Source organism: Acinonyx jubatus, chromosome B3 (assembly GCF_027475565.1).
Source record: "Acinonyx jubatus isolate Ajub_Pintada_27869175 chromosome B3, VMU_Ajub_asm_v1.0, whole genome shotgun sequence".
Taxonomy (NCBI): Eukaryota; Metazoa; Chordata; class Mammalia; order Carnivora; family Felidae; genus Acinonyx; species Acinonyx jubatus.
Window position 1 is genome coordinate 100,377,961 of NC_069386.1, and position 19,686 is coordinate 100,397,646.

A 19,686-nucleotide genomic window follows, 5' to 3' on the forward strand; every position below is an offset into this window, starting at 1 on the left:
CAAAGAGGTATCATTACACATCTATTAGAATATCTAAAACTAAAAAGACTAACCATACCAACTCTTGTCAATGATGTGGAGCAACTGGAACTCTCATGCTACTGGTGGAAATACAAAATAGTACATCTACTTGGAAAATAATTTGGTCATTTCTTAAAAATTTAAACATACCCACCTTAGGGCCCACCCATTCACTTCCAAGGAGAAAGTATATGTTTATGCAAAGACATGTACACAGATGTTCATGGAAGTTTTATTTCTAGAAGTTTATTTCTAATACTTCAAAACTGGAAACAACCCAAATGTTCATCAGTAAGTGAATGGATAAACAAATTGTGGTGCATCTACTGAGTAATTGATACCCTCAACAATGGAATACTAGTAATCGATACACTCAACAACATGGATGAATCTCAAAATAATGCTGAATGAAAGAAGCCAAAAAAAAAAAAAAAAAGAGCATACCATATGATTCCATCTGTATGAAATTCTAGAAAATGCAAGCTAATCTGCAGAGGCAAAGAGTAGACAGCAATTGCCTGAGGACAGGAAAAGGGATTACAAAAGGATATAAGGTAACTTTTGGGAGGGTATGGATATGATCATTTACTTGATTGTGGGGATAGTTTCACAGGTGTGTACATGTTAAAACTTATGACATTTTATAGTTTAAATACATACAGTGTATATTGTGTGTTAATTATCTCAACAAAACTATTAAAAAGATCAGAGAACAGGGTTTTCCAAAGTAAATGAAGTACCTATTTAAAAAATAATATTCAATATTTATTGAACGTTTTTATATACCAAATTCTATTCTAGTTAAGAGTTATTACTTCCTTTCATCTTCCCAGTAACCTTATAAAGGAAGTACTATTATTCCCATTAAGTAACTCACTCAAATCCCACAAGCCAGTGAGATGTTAAGCCAGAATTCAAACCTCGGACCATTTGACTTTACTACCCATAATCATAACCACTATATAACCTGGATCCAGAAGGCCCTCAAGGAATTTGGAGTCCAGTGTAGAGACAGATACCACCCTCCAGCCTACAAGAGAGTAAATGAAAGGGAGAAAAGGGGGAAATTTGGTGAAGATTAAACTAATCTCTTGCTAGGTCCCAAACTAGACCATTGACCTAGTGGCATAGGCAATGCTCTGGATAACAGAGTTCTGGTGCTTCTGTCAAGTCACTGGACAAGGAAGGGGTTGGGGAAGGATAGGAAGCCTCTGTCCAGACTAAAGGAGATTGACCATGCACATTCAGTTCAGGCAGTCCCACCAGTCAGGGCTCCTCCAGTTTCTGCCCATGTTAAGACAATCATCAGAAGCAACTGAGCAGACATTGCCTTGACCCATTTCAGGAGTTCCAAAAGAGGTTTTTAATTAGAAGATCTAAGATTCAGAACCGGGATGAGCCCTTTCACTGCTCGGTATTTCCACTTCCTCATCTCTAAGATGGGGAAGTTGAATTAGGTGTTGCTGTGGTTCCTTCTATGTCTCACAGGCTTTGTCCTGGCCTGTTTTTATGGTTTTCCCAGAGTATGAAGGCTCTGATGGGGATCCATGAAGTGTCTAGAAGGGTGACTTTACTTCTCTCAGCAGCTCTGCTGACTACAGGGAACTATACTGAGATTATAAAGCAACACCATTAAATAACTAGAAAGGAAAATCATTAACGGCAGATGCCTTTATATCAATACTTTTGTGATTATCAAAGTAATAGACGTTAATTATACACATTTCAGAAAATACAGACTGTGAGGAAAGAGTTAACACAGCATTTCTGGTTGCTTGCTCCTTACATGTCTTCAAGAGACCCATGATTAGCCCTTGGCAGCCCTTAGAGTGTTCTTTATATTGGTGGTTGATGACTTACATACACCAGGACCAATGGATCATACCATACGTGCTTCTCAGGGGTGCTTTGCACAAACATCAAGATCAATGATGTGCACCTAGTTTCATTGTTAGGGTTGGGTTTTGGTTACCAAAGTTGGTTGCATACATAGTAGGATATACTTATGTGACCAGCCCCCTATAAAAGCCTTGGACTCTGAGACTCAAACAGGCTTCTCTGGGTAAAGACATTCTATATATGTCCCTGAAGTTAATGGCGAAAGAAAGAGTACTCCTGTGTGGCCTCCACACTCCTGTGTGGAAAGACACTGAAGTCTGTGTTGAATGTCTGGACCCCATGAGTGCATACCTTTTTCCCACTGCTTTTGCTCTATACGTTTTGCTATAATAAATCTTAGTGAGTATATAACCTGCTATTGAGTCCTGTGGGTCCTTCTGGTGAATCACTGAATAACACAGAGATAAATATATAAATACACACATATATATAAATTAACCCAAATCCATATACTTGGAGATAACCACTTGGCTAGCTTTAAAAACAAGGTTTTGACCAACCAAATCATCTTACAACACTTGATCTTAGCCAAAAGGCCGAAAAGTGATCCAAATCATCTTACAGAAGGCCTTCTAAATTGTGAGAAGGCAAACAAAACTGCTAATTAAATTGGTAAATTGTACCATGGAGTGAAGATTAAATTTTATGGAAGCCCTGTGTTAGGACTTACATAGTTTTACTGTTTTAAATGATTACCAAGATTTACTGAACTTTACTTTTGTGACATAATAATGGTTTCATATATGACTTAATCATTAATTCAGAATCCAACTTTTAATCTTGATTAAACTGTTCCTATGGGAACAGTTAGGACACTTTACAAGAAATGGCTTTATAATACTGCCCAAGAACAGGTTGTGAAAAGCAGAGACTGCCTGTCTCCCTAAGAGTCTAGGGAGACAATGGGTGGGGGAGTGAACGAGACCAGCTACCCTTCCATGTACCCCTCATTCTATAAATCACCCTTTTTTTGGCAGCTTCCCTCTATGACCTTAGTAATAAAAATAATTAATAACTACTAACATTAATGAGTACTTATTCTGAGCCAATCACTATTCTAAGCACGTTTTCTCTTAATCTTCACAACATCATATTCAGTAAATGCTACTATTTTCCCCTTTATAAAAATGAAGATACCAAGGCTAAGTATAATTAAGTAGCTAGTTCATGAAACTAGTAAATTAGATGTTACTGGGACTTGAACCTGAACTCAAGTCAGCTGCCAAACTTCATGTCCCCTTATGTTTATACAAATGAGATGTCACTGATATAAATGGGTTTTAGAGTTAGGTTTTGTATTAGGGTTTTCAGGGAAACAAAACCAACAAGATACACACACACACACACACACACACACACACACACTCACACTCACACACATTCACAGATTTATTTTAAGGAATTGGCTCACACGATTGTGGGGGCAGACAAGTCTGGAATTTGCAGAGCAGGCTGGCAAGCTAGAAATTCAGGGAAGAGTTGACGTTGTAGTCTTGTATTCAAAATCTGAAGGCTGGAAACACCCAGGTTTCTATTTTGCAGTCTTGAAGCAGAATTTCTTTTTCTTCAGGAAACCTCAGTTTTTGCTCTTAAGGTAACTACCCACATTATGGAAGGTAAAAAAGTCTACTGATTTAAATGTTAATCACACATAAAATGTAACTATCATAGTTCTGATTTTTCTCTTTTGAAGAGGAAAGGGAGGGTGGATCCCCAGATGTGATTTACTCAAGACTAACCCCAAGATGAGCCTGTTACCCAGTGAAAAACCAGTCCCATGAGTTGGCAAGCCTCTTAGCCACAGCCATGCAAGTGTGGCATTGGCCAGAAGAGGGCACTGCCTTCTACTTGTGTAACATTTGTGCAACCATCTGCAAGGGAACTAGGAGGATAGAAAAAATGTTGACACTACTTTCAATTATTGTATTTTACAGTCCCCGATTCATTTTAGCACAACCTTTGGTAGAATAAATGCCTGTGAACTTTTAGTTGTACCGTAAGACCAAAGGACCTCATTGACAATATTCACACTTTATGTTCAATAACGCAGGAAGACATGGGATGATGGTGTCCTTCTGCTCTCCTGGTGCATTATAATTGGTCTGGTCAGGCAGCATCAAACCAGTTTTTCCCAGAGTAGGCCAACTCAAGCTGATGCAGGGGGAAAGAAAAAGCTGAGGCATTGGCAACTAAGAGAAAGAACTGGGAGGACCCCTGGGGCTCCAGGCAGTTGAGGAAACTTCTAGCAAGATTCACAGGATAGGTCTGGGAAGTTACTTACTGTGTTTGGGTTTGAGACAATAACACTGCAGGCCCCTTTGGCAATACTACTCAGTCTAGCTGAGCACTTAAGCTAATCTCTGGATTCTTAATTGGGAATGGAAATCCACATAAATACAGTTATTCTTTAGTTCTCGTTGATAATTAAAAATCCCCCTTCCCTGCTTCCATTTTAATGAGAGCTTCCATTTGTGCAGCTTGAGATTTTGCAGAGGCCTTTTTCATCCCACAGAAAGTAATAGAGCAGGTACCAATTATTTCCAATTTACAGTTGAGGAAACACAGAGGTTAAGTGCCTTGCTCTGGCTCCTCTGTAATCCAAGCCTGGAAGGAGACCAGAAACCTGGGGCCTGATCTTAGCTTTGTGCTTTGTCCCCTACCAAAAATACATTTCTGGGGCGCCTGGGTGGCTCAGTCTGGTTGACTGTCTGACCAACTCTTGATTTCAGCTCAGGTCAGGATCCCAGGATCAGGCTCCACAATCAGCGTGGAGCCTACTTAAGATTCTCTCTCACGCATGTACTCTCGCTCTCACTCTCCCCTATTCTCTCTCTCTAAGTTAAAAAAATAAAAAATACACCCCTAACTCTCATTTACTGCTATTCCAGGGTCCATTAAAGATGCATATATGCAAACACTGTGAGCTGATAATTCCACTTGTAGGAATGTGTGCAATAAAACCCCATCAACATAGAATGGATAAATAAACTGTGGCATATTTCTTTTTTTAATGCTTACTTATTTTGAGAGAGAGGGCACATAAGCACATGCAAGCCAGGGAGGGGCAGAGAGAGAGGGAGAGAGAATCCCAAGCAGGTTCTGCACTGTAAGCAAAGAGCCCAAAGCGGGGCTTGATCCCACAAGCCCCTGACCTGAGCTGAATTCCAGAGTCAGAGGCTTAAGCAACTGAGCCACCCAGGCACCCCATCTGTGGCATATGTCTATCATGGAATACAATATAGCAATGAGAATAAGTGAAGAAGATCTACACAAAATGTGAATAAATTTCACAAGTATACATAAAGTTCAAAAACAGGCAAAAATATAAAGTGTTGAAAGTTAGGTTACTGGTTATACCTCAAAGGACTAGTAACTGGGGGAGGAGTGGGTACAGAGGTCTTCTGGGGTGACTCTAACATTCTACTTTTTGATCTACATAGTGGTTACCAGGGTAACATAGGTGTGTTCACTTTGCACAAATTCACCAAGCCATACATTTACAGTGCATGCACTTTTCTGTATCTGTTACACTTCAAGAAAACAATTTTAAAGCTCTGATTCGTCTAAATGAATCACCTTTCCGTGAGCAAACATCAGGACTGCCCACATGAAGCTTATCCTCAATTACACCAGATTTGTTTGTTGCTCTAACAGTGACCACATCACCATTCCCCAGAGTTTCCAAAGCATTGAGAGAGCAGGTCAACAAGGGTCTTTGCATTTGTGCATACAAGAATACATTTCAGGAGGGCTGCCACCTAGGAAGTTCAGCACCTGCCTCCAATACTATGAGCATGTGTTCTTTCTTGCGTGTCCATAAAGTAAGGAAGAAAGAACTAAGCAGGATAAGCCAAACACAGAAAACATCTCATCCAAATGCAAAAGCTTTCTTGCCTATGTCCCATTTTAAAAGTTCTTATTTTTGTATGGAAGGTTTCACAGGTTTGCCTGTCACCCTTGAACAGGGGCCACGCTAATCTTGTCTGTGTCGCTCCAGTGTTTTCAGTAGATGTGCTGCCAAAGCGAGCACACCTGTCTCATTTTTAACAGCCAATGACACTAGCACCATTTTTCAGGAAAAATAAGAAACCTAACTCCTGCATCCCAGAGTGCAGACAGCACCTCTAAACAAGAGGGCATAGGGCAGCGATCAAAACTGTTCCAAACTGTGGCAGGCCCTAGTGAAGTAAGAGATAGAACCCAGGGTACTGTCTGCTTCTCATTAGCTCTAATTGCTTCTTGCAGGAACAAGGTGTTTGAAAAATCTTTTTTTATTAATTTTTAAAAAAATTTAGAATTTATTTTTGAGAGAGAGAGACAGAGTGAAAGCAGGGGAGGGGCAGAGAGAGAGAAACACGCAGAATTAGAAGCAGGTTCCAGGCTCTGAGCTGTCAGCACAGAGCCCAACGTGGTGCTTGAACTCAAGAACCGTGAGATCATGACCTGAGCCGAAGTCAGACACCCAACTAACTGAGCCACCCAGGTGCCCTGGTGTTTGAAAACCTTAAAAGACAAAAGTACAGCAACGTATTAGATCAAGGGTTGGCAATCTCTGTCCATGGGCCAAGGACATTTGGTTCAGGGTTACACACACACACACACACACACACACACACACACACACACCATACTTTCTCAGCTGCTTTGGAGAGCTCCTACCACCACTGCAGCTCTTGTATCTTCTACATCAGTGATTCACTGCTGTTTCAGTCCCACACTCTATCTCAGGGGAGAAAGACTGAGAACCACTTAGACAGATAACCACTTCCATACTCTCTCCAATTGGATTATGTGTGAAGGAGCTGGCCCTCTTTCTTTCCTCCCAGTGGCCAGAGGGACACCAGCTGTACTTTTTGCACCTTTCCATCATATGGTGGGGTTGTCGGGATTCTGGTGGCTGGTCCATGGGCATGCTGTGAACACAACCACAGAATAACAGGGTGAGAGAAGAAGCCAGGACTGAGCCAGGGTGGTGTTCTTCCAGGGTCTAAATGAATCCTGGAGGTAGCAGAGATTCTCTGGGTATGCATACCTGTAGCCCAACACCAGGAATTTTCTGGCAGTGGCAACACTCAAAGCCAGGTAGATGACACAAAGACATATACACAAAGAAGCTCATTGCAGCATTGTCATTATAGAGAAAAATGAAAGGCAACTGAAGCCACCAGCAAGCTGTGTTCATTATATGATATCGTCATATACCATGGATTATCATGCAGCCATGAAAAAGAATGAGGCTGCTGTATATTAACACAGAAGGTGGTCTACACCTTGAAGTTAAATGATAAAGGCAGGATGGGGAAAACTATATATAGTGTAATTCCATTTATGTATTATAAAATCCTGAGGCATGCACACAGTCTCACACCCACTAGAAAAAGATCTAGAAAGATACACACCAAATTATTATCAGGTTACCTCTGGGGACGGGAATGGAAATAGGGAAGTGAGGGAGAACTTTCCAATATTGAAATTTTCATTTATATATTATTTGTTTATGATGGACCAATAATAGTTCTTTTGTAATTTGAAAAAGCAACTTAAAAAAAACAAGACTATGGGAATGGGTTATGGAGGAGGCACATTTGATGTGGGTGATCAGCACAGCTAGCAGCTTCTGTGACTCAGGTCCAAGGGCTGGGAAGTAGACTCTCTGAGAGCTGGGAGAGAGACTCCAAGCTCCTGATTATGCAGGACAGTTCCTTTTTTCCCCCCTTCCTGTTCTCCCTCCTTGGGGTCATGTGCTCTTGGCTCTCTTTGGATCACTTCTAACTCTATGCAGCCAGAGGAGAAGGGCCCCTCCCTCAGAAGACCCAGGAGGATGACTTGGGCCTACTTGGCACTAAGCCTTATGAAGAAATCTCCTCTTTACCTTGGTGCCCATTGCCTCGGGGCTCTTTCCCTAGACCTTTGTATCAGAGCACAGGATCTCCAGAGGCTGAGGGAAAAGGTGCCACAGCACTTGGCAACTTTTAGTGTAGCCTTCTGGGGCTCTCCACCCAGATTCCACCTTAGAATTGCCTGGGGAGCTTTGAAAAAATATAAACCTCAAATATAGACATATATGTTGAAATAGAGAATAAATGTTTTGTTGTGTCAGCAAATGACCAACGTTGGGTAAAATAGAAATTTTCATCCATTCCAGAAGGCGTGTAATTGGTTAAGAACCTTTTGACAAGTCGTTGGACAATATTAAGAGTCTAAAATAGTTTCATATTATTTTGTCCAGTAATAAAACTTCTGGAAATTTCTCCTGGTGAAAAGCAAAATGCCTCAAATAAGGAAAATTTATGTGAAGAGTTCTCTCATTATGTTTCCTTTTGTATAGCTAAAAATCAGAAGCAAACTAAATGCTCAACAAATGTCAGGTGAATGGTTAAATAGGTGTACTCCATGGAACATTTTGTGACAATTAAAATTGTAATGTAAATTTGCAAAAGTCAGTTAAAATGTAGTAATGATGAGGGGTGCCTGGGTGGCTCAGTCGGTTAAACATCTGACTCTTGATTTCAGCTCAGGTCATTGATCTCATGGTTCATGAGATCAAGCCACACGATCTCATAATTCTCTCTCCCTCTCTCTCTGCCCCTCTCCTGCTTGTGTGCTCTCCCTCTCAAAATAAATTAATAAACTAAAAAAAAAAAAAAAGAGGTTCACCGCTAAAAAGATTCTGGCTCTTTAGGAGAAGGTGCTGCAGCCAATTTGCTGTTGGGCCAAAGGAAACAAATGCAAATTGAATAGGAGAGAGAAGCTCAGGAAAGGCAGACAGCAAAAAAGGTTGATCACCAGAATATAACGATCCTTTTATGGCCCAACATTCTGAGGACCTCAGAAGAAGGGTAACATAGTGATGTGGCATGATTGGTGGGGCACCAAAGAGCCCCCTGCTTATAAATGTCCTCATCTGGTGCTGTGTTGCCTGTAATTCCACTATTAGGCTAACTCCACTTGGGTTATTAAGTATTGCCCATTCATTGTTGCCCTCTTCTAAAACATAGACTCCTGAGAGGAATAACACTTTGACTCGACAACAATTTAGTGGAATTAGTTCATGATTTACTTAGCCAATTTGAGTACCTACTCTGTGCTTGGTACTACAGTAGGAATTGGGATACTGTGGAGGGATGACCTCATTAAGGTGACTAAGACTTAGTTCAAGTCAGAAGTACCTACTGAACACCTCCTGTCACCTGACAAGGAGCTGGTGCTGGGACAGGAGGAAGACAGAAAAATGCCCAACACTGTCACCTCCCTCAAGGAGCTCACAACTTTGTTGGGGGCGGGGGGGGGGGGGGATCCAAGCACACAAAAGACAGAACAAGCAACTGCTTATTAAACTACTAATATAATCAAGGGCCGACATGAAGAGTGGAGCTCAGAGCCTTTGTGTCAAAGAGTCTTTTCAGAAGCTTTCATGATTGAACCACACTAACCCTTTTCATTAGGGAGCCTGGAAAAGAAGCTATTATAACCCAACTGTTTTCTAAATATTAACATGGGCGTGACTTCCTGGTTCTGAGACCTCACCTTAGTTTCTACCCTACATGCTATAGCTCTGGCTAGACTGAACACTACTGAAAGGGAGCTATTCATTAAGCATTAAGCATTAAGCATTAAGCATTAAGCAGGGTGCTTGGGACTCACCCACCTTTTCTTCCTGTGCCCCAAACTGGCCATTTGCCACATTTGGTGGTGGGCTGAGTGGTTTCACATGTACTAAACACTCACAAGATACATGGTTTCTCTCTATCATAGTCATGCTCACAAGGTACCCTCATGAGAAAAGCCTCACCAGCTTCTGGCTCCAGCTGTCATGGGAAGGAAGGATTATGACAGTCACCCAAGTCGGGAAAGGAAGCAAGATTTAGAAACAGAAGAACAGGTGTGGCTCAGAATCCAGGCATCAAGCAGGACCAGACGGGACAATATTACCAAATTTTAAGAAGGAGACTTTTCATGAAATTATGTGCCTTTTTATGAAACTATCTTTAGTAAATTGTGTGATCTTCGAAGCACATTCCAGGCCAGAGGTCCTTTGGGGCTGGATCAAAAGCCCAGAAGGAATGAGGAATGTAGACTAATGCAAGAACAAATCAACATCTAGCCCAGAGGAAGGGCAGAGTCATTGGCACCATGGCTCAGAAAAGACTGGAAGCTCAGAACTAGAAATCAAATCTGGCATTGCCAAGAAAGAGTAGACAAAACAAAATCTAAGGCCAGGTACTGTGGTGGCACAGGCCTCGAGGGGGGAGCACAGAGTAGGGTCCAAGCTGAAGATGGGTGTTCAGATCCAGGGGAGCCAACTGATGTCTACAGACTAAGCAAAATACTGGGAAAGTGGTTGCCTCTGGTTTGGGGGACGGTGGTGTTGCTGACTGGGAAGAAACATGAGGGGACTTCCTGAGAAGATACAGTGATGAATGTCTTATATCTTGAAAAAGTGTGAGTTACACAGGTATATCCATTTGTCGAAAGTCACTGAATTGTAGACTTGGGATTTGTGTACTTTAATGTATGTTAAGTTTTACCCCTCAAAATTGTAAACTAATTAAACTCTCATTAGGCTTACTTTAAGTGGTGCTAGGGATTAACAATTCTGAAACTACGATTTGTGTATTCTTGACCTTGAGGTTAATGGGAGCCAGATTTCTAAGTGCTGGGGAAAGAAATTACAAATATGGAAAAAGCATTTGTTGTATTAGAATTGGAGTTATTAGAATAAATATATGTTATGTCACATATATCTCCAACATATTTCTAATATATATCTATGCCTCTATATGTATCTATTTCCATTTGTATATGTAATATTACCTAATTCTGTCTGGTAAGAGGCCTAGAAACAGTGACACACCAGTAAGAATGAGCACTTTTAGCACCCAGATCTTGGTTTCTAAATACCATTACCCACTAAAGGAACTAGCGATTCTTGGGAAATGGCTTATTCTGGGGCTGTGGGCAGGAAAAGTAGAGGATGAGCCTGGAACATCTTATTTTGCAAGAAGGTAAGGAAATGCTCAAAGAATCATGAAAATATGTTCAAAAAGACTCAAGAGCCAGCGGTAAGAGGCTCCCACTCCCCAATCTGGAACAATTTTAACATCAAAATAAATAATATTTATAATGGATTGTACTCCACTGATAGCCTAAGAATCATGTTGATATAGATAGATAGATAGATAGATAGATAGATAGATATAAATGTTAAGGGAAACCTCTTTATTACAGTAGAATGCAAAATGAGAGTTGTAGAAAATCATCAGAGGATGCCAAAATGGATGGGTAAAAATTTGATTTAAAAAAGGATAATTACAGGGTTGCGTGACTGGCTCAGTCAGTAGACCATGTGACCCTTGATCTCAGGGTCATGAGTTCAAGTCCCACATTGGTCATTGAGCCTACTTAAAAAAAAAAAAAAAGGGATATGCAATTTTGCTACTAGGTATTTACCCAAAGAATTAAAAAATACTGGGGCGCCTGGGTGGCTCAGTCAGTTAAGTGTCCAACTCTTGGTTTCAGCTCAGGTTATGATTTCATGGTTTCATGGGTTTGAGGCCTACATTGGGCTCTGTGCTAGTGGTACAAAGCCTGCTTGGGATTCTCTCTTTCCCTCTCTCTCTGCCCCTCCCCCACTCACTCTGTCTCTGTCTCTCTCAAAAATAAATAAATAAAATTTAAAAATTAAAAAAGAAGAGAATACAAAAACACTAATTCAAAGGGATACATGCACCCTGATGTTTAGAGCAGCATTATGTACTGCAACCGAATTATGGAAAGAGCCCAAATGTCCATTGACTAATGAGTGAATAAAGAAGATGAGTTATACACACACACACACACACACACATACACACAATGGAATATTACAAACTATAATAATCAAGAAATATTACTCAGCATAAAAAAGAATGAAATCTTGCCATTTGCAATGACATAGATGGAGCTAGAGTGTATTATGCTAAGGAAAATAAGTCACTCAGAGAAAGACAAATAGCATATGATTTCACTCATATGTGAAATTTAAGAAACAGAACAAATAATCATAGGGGAAAAAAGAGACAGAGATAAATCAAGAAACAGAGAACAAACTGATTGTTACCAGAGTGGAGGTGAGTGAGGAAATGGGTTAAACAGGTGATGGGGATTAAGGCGTGACCTTGCCATGATGAGCACTGGGTGATGTATGGAAGTGTTGAATCACTATATTGCATACCTGAAACTAGTATAACATTGTATGTTAACTAACTGGAATTTAAATAAAAACTTTAAATAAATAGGATAATTACAGAGATGTAAAGTATGCAGCAAATGACTTAATGAAAGAGAAAAATAATAACTTCATAGCATCAGATACCACCCTACCAAGTCATCAGGGCTAAGATCTCTATATTGTTACAAACCAATATCCCATATCACATGCCCCCGATTAGGATGCTTGGAGAAGAGCACACTATCAACTCTGTGGTATTCCTGCCAAAAATGCATAACCTGAATCTAATCATGAGAAAACATGAGGCAAACCCAAACTGAAAGACATTCTACAAAATAACTGGCCTGTACTTTTTTTTTAAATGTTAAGGTCGAGAACACAATGAAAGGCTAAAGAAATGTCCCAGAAAAAAGGAAAATAAATAGACCTGACAACTAAATGCTATGTATAATCTTGGATTTGATCCTCAGGGGAGGGAAAAAAAAGTAAGGACATTTTGGGGGCAATTAATGAAAGACATAGTAGTATTGTATTAATGCTTAATTGCCTGATTGTGTAACTGCACTGTAGTTATTAAGAGAATGCCTTTTTGGAAAATTCATACTGGAGCCAATAGGAGCACATCTCCATCTTCAATGGGAGAGGAGAGTGGGAGAGAAAAAGAGAGAATGATAAAGCAAATAAGGCAAAAGTGTAAACAAACAAATCATAAGTTGTAGAAGTTCCTTGAACTGTTCATGCAATTTTTCAGTAAAATTGAAATTATATCAAAATAAAAGGATCTCCCCCAAAACGAAACAAAGCAAACAAACGTATGGGTGTGGTCAGCAGCCCGGAGGCTTATGCTTCCTGCTAGGACCAGAGCCAGCCCAAAGCGTGACCATTTCAGTGCCTGCAGGAGGGAAGGGTGGGGGGAGGGGGGGGTACCTGCAGGGTAGGCTTAAGTTGGCAGGCAGTAGTATTATGTAAATTCTGTCAGCGACTAGACCACAAGCTGGGTGCAGTTCCTGGCAGGGCCATCCTGTCCTTACAGCAGAGAGGCCTTACAGCTGTTTTGTGTCAGATGCAACGGAGAAGAATCATTGGTAAATGTGTGAACTGTGCTCAGATTTCAATTTTTCATAAAACAGATTCTTGTTTAAGTCTTCTGCTTTTGTTATAGCCATCAGGAAATAGAAATGCGTTTGCATTTTTGCAAGGAGGCCTGAACTTTTAAAATCTGGTAAAAGAGTTTAAGGTTCAAAGATTTTAAGGTATAATCAGTTAAGATTTTCCCTTTTAGCAAGAGTAGTAATTAAGGCATAAACTTTCCCTAAGCAATTTCTTTCCAAAAAAGAAGCATACATTTAAAAATAATTCATTAATATCTCTTCTATGGCCATTATTCAAAGCTTGGCCTTCTGCCATGGCTCTAGAACACAGTGATTTTTTCTCTGTCATTTCTTTTTTTGGCCAAAGATTCTAAGAATCTCTGAACTGTTAATTATATAATTTCCTCTGGTTTGTCCCCCAGAAGCTTAACAGTCAGATTTTTCCCCCAGCATATTGAATGCCCCATAAATCAAAGACCAATTCTCTGAAAGTAAGACAGGCTTCTTCACATGACCTTTAGGTGGCTATCAACTGCCTTTTCTCTAAGAGGTATCCACTCTGCCTGCTCCCTTCAAAATCAATCCCATTATGTAAGTTCTTCCTAACCTCTAACTTACACCTCCTGGCTGTGCCTGGGAAGGGCCAAGAGTGACTGCAACACTGGGGAGTGGAACCAGAATTCATCTTCCCTTTCCCTCTGCCTACCTATGGGGAGCATTTCTAACAACCATCCAGGCTCACTCCCAGGCAGCCCTTACTGAGGCCGGGTGGGAGGGTGAGGGGTGCGGGGGGGGGGGGGGGTGCAGCACGTAGCCAACGCTAGAGAAGGCACTGTCCCCCTAGGAGGCCCTGGAAAACACAACTCATTAGGGCTAGGCTGAGTCATCAGGGTGTGGAGGCTGTTGGACCACATTCTTGCAACATAACAAGCAAACAGAGTCCAGGCAGAGAACATCTCGACTGTGGATTCTGTAATACTTTTCAAGGCCAGTTCCCAAAGGCATTCAGCAGCACTGTGAACGTGAAATAAAAGGCACACAGAACCACAGCTCCAAACTGAGGCCGATTGGAACTACACAAGGTTAGGTTAGCCTGTAGCTGACCAGGACAACAGAGGAAGAGGTCTCTTCTGGGACCTGAAGGCCCTGACAGACGGAAGGCATGAACCCAAGTGAGTGTGTTGCCAGCCTTTGGTCTCCAGGCTTAACTACTCTTGGTCTTGAACTCCTAGCTGGATAGAATTTACTGAAGCAGAAAGTAGCCCTTCTTACCCCTGAGAACCCAGGCAAAGAGGAAAAGTGCTTTGAAACTGAGATCTGTTTCCAGGGTATAATTGCTTCAGTCTCTGAAACTGGAAGACCAGGATCCATTTTCTTAGAGGCCAACAGCAGCCTGAGAGGCAAGTGTAGTGGAGCAAGAAGAGTCATGCAGACAAGTTGAGCCAGGCCTAACTTATTTTCTTTGAGGCTCAAACCCATTCCTTTCAGGCAGTGGTCTGGAGGCAGACACCCGGCTCTGAGACCAAACTAAATGTTCATCCTTATGAAGAAATGCTTCTAATAGACCAAAAGGTGGGATCCTGCAAGAAGCAAAAAATGCCAAGACTAACGCACTGGTGTGATGGCCACACCCTACCTCCCCAACCAGACATCTTAAACCTGACATTTAATAAGCCATGAGACACTTGTTTTCACTCTCACCATCAAAGTATAGGAAGACAGATGCTCTCTGCCTTTTTGCCTTTGGGTATTTTTCTCCTGCTTCCTGAGCTGTGCTGGGGAGAGACAGAGAAGAAAAAGAGAAACCCAGGAATATGAGAGAAATTCTCCCCATCCTTTAACAGATTTCTGTTCTGCTCCTGTGGTTGAGGGGCCAGGGTCTGGGCTGGCTTATCTGCTGTACTCACATTCTGGTCATTTTCTCTCTAAAATAAGGATGGCCAGCACCTCCACTTGTGTTAAATGTTTCTGTCCGGGGCCTGTATACAATCTTGCAAATGTGTCACTGGTGGCAAGGAAGGCCGGGTGTGGTTGCAGACAGACAGACGCAAGTCCATCTTTGCCTCTGGAAAAACAAGTTAAGAGGCACACTTTCTAAAGGCAGTCAGATCCCTTCCCAGTCCAGTATATTTGACTTTGTTATGGGATACAGAAGAGATGAGAACTAGCATTTGGGTGGGGGCAGCTAAGTGTGCTGGACACTTTAGCTATGTTCTCCCTTACTCCCCCAACAACTCTGAGGCAGGTGGTATTGTCCCCATTTTACAGATGAAAAAACTGGTGCTCTGTATTTGATAGGGTACTAGCTACCAGACCTTAGGTAACTGGCAGAATTAGGATTTGAAGCCAATTTGTATGTACAAAAGCTGATGTGCTTTCTACGGGTCTGTGCATACTGTTCTTTGTCATCCCTGGTCACCCAGTGCTTCTTACATCTTTCCTGATTTGTCAAAGATTGCCAGGAGTGACTGAGAGGTCATGATTTGACTTTCATCTCTTAATTTTATTTGATTTGAATTTTATTTTTTTATACAGTTGACCTTTGAACAACATGAGTTTGAACTATGTGGGTCCACTTACACACAGATATTTTTTTCAATAAATACAGTACAGTACTGTAAATATATTTTCTCTCCCTTATGATTTTAATAACATTTTCCTTTCTCTAGCATACTTTATGTTAAGGATACAGTACCTAATATATATAACACACTAAATATGTGCTGGTTGACTGTTGATATTATTGGTAAGGCTTCTGGTCAATAGTAGGATATTAGTAGTTAAGTTTTAAGGAGTCAAAAGTTATAGGTGGATTTTCGACTGCACAGGAGGTCAGTGCCTCTAACCACTGTGTTGTTCAAGGGTCAACTGTATACTTGGATTTCATTTTAAAAAAACATTTTAAACTATTTTTTAAAACTATAATTAAAAACATACACAGGACACCTGGATGGCTCAGTTGGTAGAGCATGCAATTCTTGATCTCAGAGTTGTGAGTTCAAGCCACATGTTGGGCAGAACCTACTTTAAAAAAAAAAAATGTTAGCTAGCTACCAAATTAAAACACATAGCACAATAGAAACACTAGCACATAAATTTCTGCTGACAGATTTTTGAGCAAATCTTGGTCCCTCCCTCCTTTCCTCTCTCTCTCTTTCTGTCTTTTGGCTAACAGGGACTTGAAGTATAATTTGTCTACAGTTAAAATGCACAATTCTTAAGTGTACAGCTCATGAATTTTCACATATATGCACTCCATACAACTACTATCTATATCAAGGTTTACACAATGTTTAGCATTTCAGAAAGTTCCCTTGTTCCCCTTTCAAAGTCATTAGCCCTTGCTACCCTCCCACCACTAATCTGACTCTATCACCATAGACTAGTCAGGTCATTGATTAGGAAGCTTATGGGTATGCACTGGCCTTTTGTGTCTGTCCCAAGAATGCAGTGCTCGGTCAACTGTCACACAAGGCTCAAAAGCACCTATTTGGTCCATGTTAGGTCTCAGTGGGCTTTCAAACAAATGCATAACCTGCCACATGGCTCTCCTGCTTATAAAAAGTGTTGGGTAGGAGTACCTGAGTGGCTCAGTCGGTTAAGCATCCGACTCTTGACTTCAGCTCAGGTCATGATCTCACAGTTCATAGGTTTGAGCCCTGCATCCGGTGCTGTGCTGGTAGCATGGAGTCTGTTTGGGATTCTTTCCCTCTCTCCCTCTCTCTGTGCCCCTCCCCTTCTCGCACTCTCTCTCTTTCTCTCTCTCTATCAAAGTAAGTAAATAAGCATTAAAAAAAGTGTTGGATATTCCATTTCTGTATCTAAGACAAGAAATTCAACAATCTTAATGATTTGATTTAGAAATTAAAAATGTTTTGGTATTCCTTTTTCAAACTTCTGGGTCTGTTTATACAATAGATGACAAAGCAAACTGATTTAAAAAATATATATATCTGTTTTACTCTTTGCAACTAAAATTATATATACAAGTGAATTAAATGCCAAGCTTGGCAATGGTTATATCTATATTAATTTTTTTTTTAATTTTTTAAGGTTTATTCATTTTTCAGAGACAGAGAGACACAGCATGAGCGGGGGAGGGGCAGAGAGGGAGACACAGAATCCGAAACAGCCTTCAGGCTCTGAGCTGTCAGCACAGAGCTGGACGCAGGGCCCGAACTCATGAATGGTGAGATCATGACCTGAACTGAAGTCGGATGCCTAACTGACTGAGCCACCCAGGCGCCCCTATTAATTATTTTGAATTTTGGTATTCATCAAAACAGTAATTTTCCTTCATATATTAACTTTATAATTGAATGCTAAATAAATTCTAACTTAAAATATATACAAATTATCTTGTAAATATTTTTAAATTAGGGTTCATTTAAGATTTGTCTGAAGAACTTATACTAATAAAATGTTTGTAACCCACATCCTAGGACATAATTTGTCTGGGCAGAGAGACTTGGCCCTTAAAGTAGCTAGATTTTTTCTTCCTGACAGCCATTTCCCTCAGGCTTACATTGTTCTGAACTGCCCTGTTTTTTTTCTGTCCAGTTGGAAGCACTTTCTCTACTTGCGGAAGCAATGGAAAAAAGTATGGTAAAACCTTGGGTTGCAGGTAATTTGTTCTGCAGTTGTTCCACAAGATGAGCAAACATTTCTGATTAATTTTAACTTGATAAACAAGAAATGTCTTGCAATAGGAGTAGTATGTATGCTGAACATCACATGATCACAATGGTTCTTCTCTCTCTGTCTCTCTTGCTGTGGGACTGTGGGTGATCATCTCTCATGCTCAGATGCTCAGTCTCAGGCCATGGTGTTTGGCAGAAATCGGTGATTTTTCAGAATGTTGGAAGATGCCCACAACTGGCACTAGTGTATTTTTTGTCACTTCAAAGCACCTATGGACAGTCCTTTGCTTTTCCATACAAGAGTAAGCTTAGGAATGCTTTGCTTCATTCTAGGTCAGGCGGCTTGCAGATATAGACCCTTTCCTCTGCTGCCTTATTGCCAGTTACATTAAATACACTATATGACAAGAGTTTAATACTGTGTGAGCGTATACAGTGGCCCCCGTGCAGAAAAATTCCATTGAGCTGATAGATAGCAGTGATTCCATTAGTGATAGTGAAAGTTGTCCTACACAATAACCCTCCTCTCTCTTGTCTCCCTTACACCAGCTACAAAGGTTTTCAAAGGTAAGTGCAGCTTAATTTGTTTTTCTTTATATTTTGTATTTTATTATTTTGTATTATATTACAGTATTATAATCATTATTATATGAATATTTTTGTGGAATGATCATCTGAGTTTCCATTATTTCTTATGGGGAAATTTGTTTTGATAAATGAGCACTTTGGATTACAAGCATGTTTCCGGAGTGAATTATGCTCACAAACCAAAGTTTTACTGTAGTTACCACTCCACCACCTTAACCAGGAGAGCCTTATCTGTGCCCTTCCTTGTAAAACTGGTTTTAGAAAGCTCCTTTTTTGAGTGTGTGTGTGTGTGTGTGTGTGTGTGTGTGTTATTACTAGCATTTGGGGATTATCATTCTTGCTCCCTGTGGGTAAACATTACTTTTCTATTGTTTTTCGGGTGTGGAGTTTGGTGAGCTCTTTATAGATTTTGGATACTAGCCCTTTGTCTGATATGTCATTTGCAAATATCTTTTCCCATTCCGTTGGTTGCCTTTTAGTTTTGTTGGTTGTTTCCTTTGCTGTGCAGAAGCTTTTTATCTTCATAAGGTCCCAGTAATTCATTTTTGCTTTTAATTCCCTTGCCTTTGGGGATGTGTCGAGTAAGAGATTGCTACGGCTAAGTCAGAGAGGTCTTTTCCTGCTTTCTCCTCTAGGGTTTTGATGGTTTCCTGTCTCACATTCAGGTCCTTCATCCATTTTGAGTTTATTTTTGTGAATGGTGTAAGAAAGTGGTCTAGTTTCATTCTTCTGCATGTTGCTGTCCAGTTCTCCCAGCACCATTTGTTAAAGAGACTGTCTTTTTTCCATTGGATGTTCTTTCCTGCTTTGTCAAAGATTAGTTGGCCATACGTTTGTGGGTCTAGTTCTGGGGTTTCTATTCTATTCCATTGGTCTATGTGTCTGTTTTTGTGCCATACTTTTCTATTGTTAAATAAAAAAATTAGACCATTTTCAAAAGTCATTTCCTAAAATAAAGTAGGGTAGGAAGGCCTGGCCATGAGGGCAATGAGTCATCAGAAGGCAGCTTGGAGAGAACGTGGGGCTTTGGGCATGAGCTAGGGAAGCCTTGCTTAATCCTCACAGGACTCACATCAATGAGCCAAATAGGATGTCAGGCCCTTCCAACTTGAGAAAAGGGCCTAGTGAGCAGTTTAGATCTAGTGAATGTATAAGAAGGTCAGCTGGAGAATGTTGGAGGTACAGGTGGAAGGCAGACAAGTCCTAGGATACTGGCTGGGGCCACTCAGCTGCTGGA

General features: G+C 40.7%; 1 long non-coding RNA gene and 1 other non-coding gene across 2 annotated transcripts in view; both read right to left on the reverse strand.

Moving 5' to 3' along the window:
• Positions 1-317: 317 nt before the first annotated feature.
• Positions 318-19,686, reverse strand: part of LOC128316040 (uncharacterized) — a 39,463-nt gene continuing 20,094 nt past the window's right edge. The window contains exon 3 of the long non-coding RNA XR_008299415.1: positions 318-6,833. This is a non-coding gene — a long non-coding RNA (uncharacterized LOC128316040). The remainder of the gene's footprint in view (positions 6,834-19,686) is intronic.
• Positions 5,841-5,950, reverse strand: LOC113601604 (U6 spliceosomal RNA). Its single transcript, XR_003422898.1, has one exon. It is a non-coding gene; the product is annotated as a U6 spliceosomal RNA (small nuclear RNA).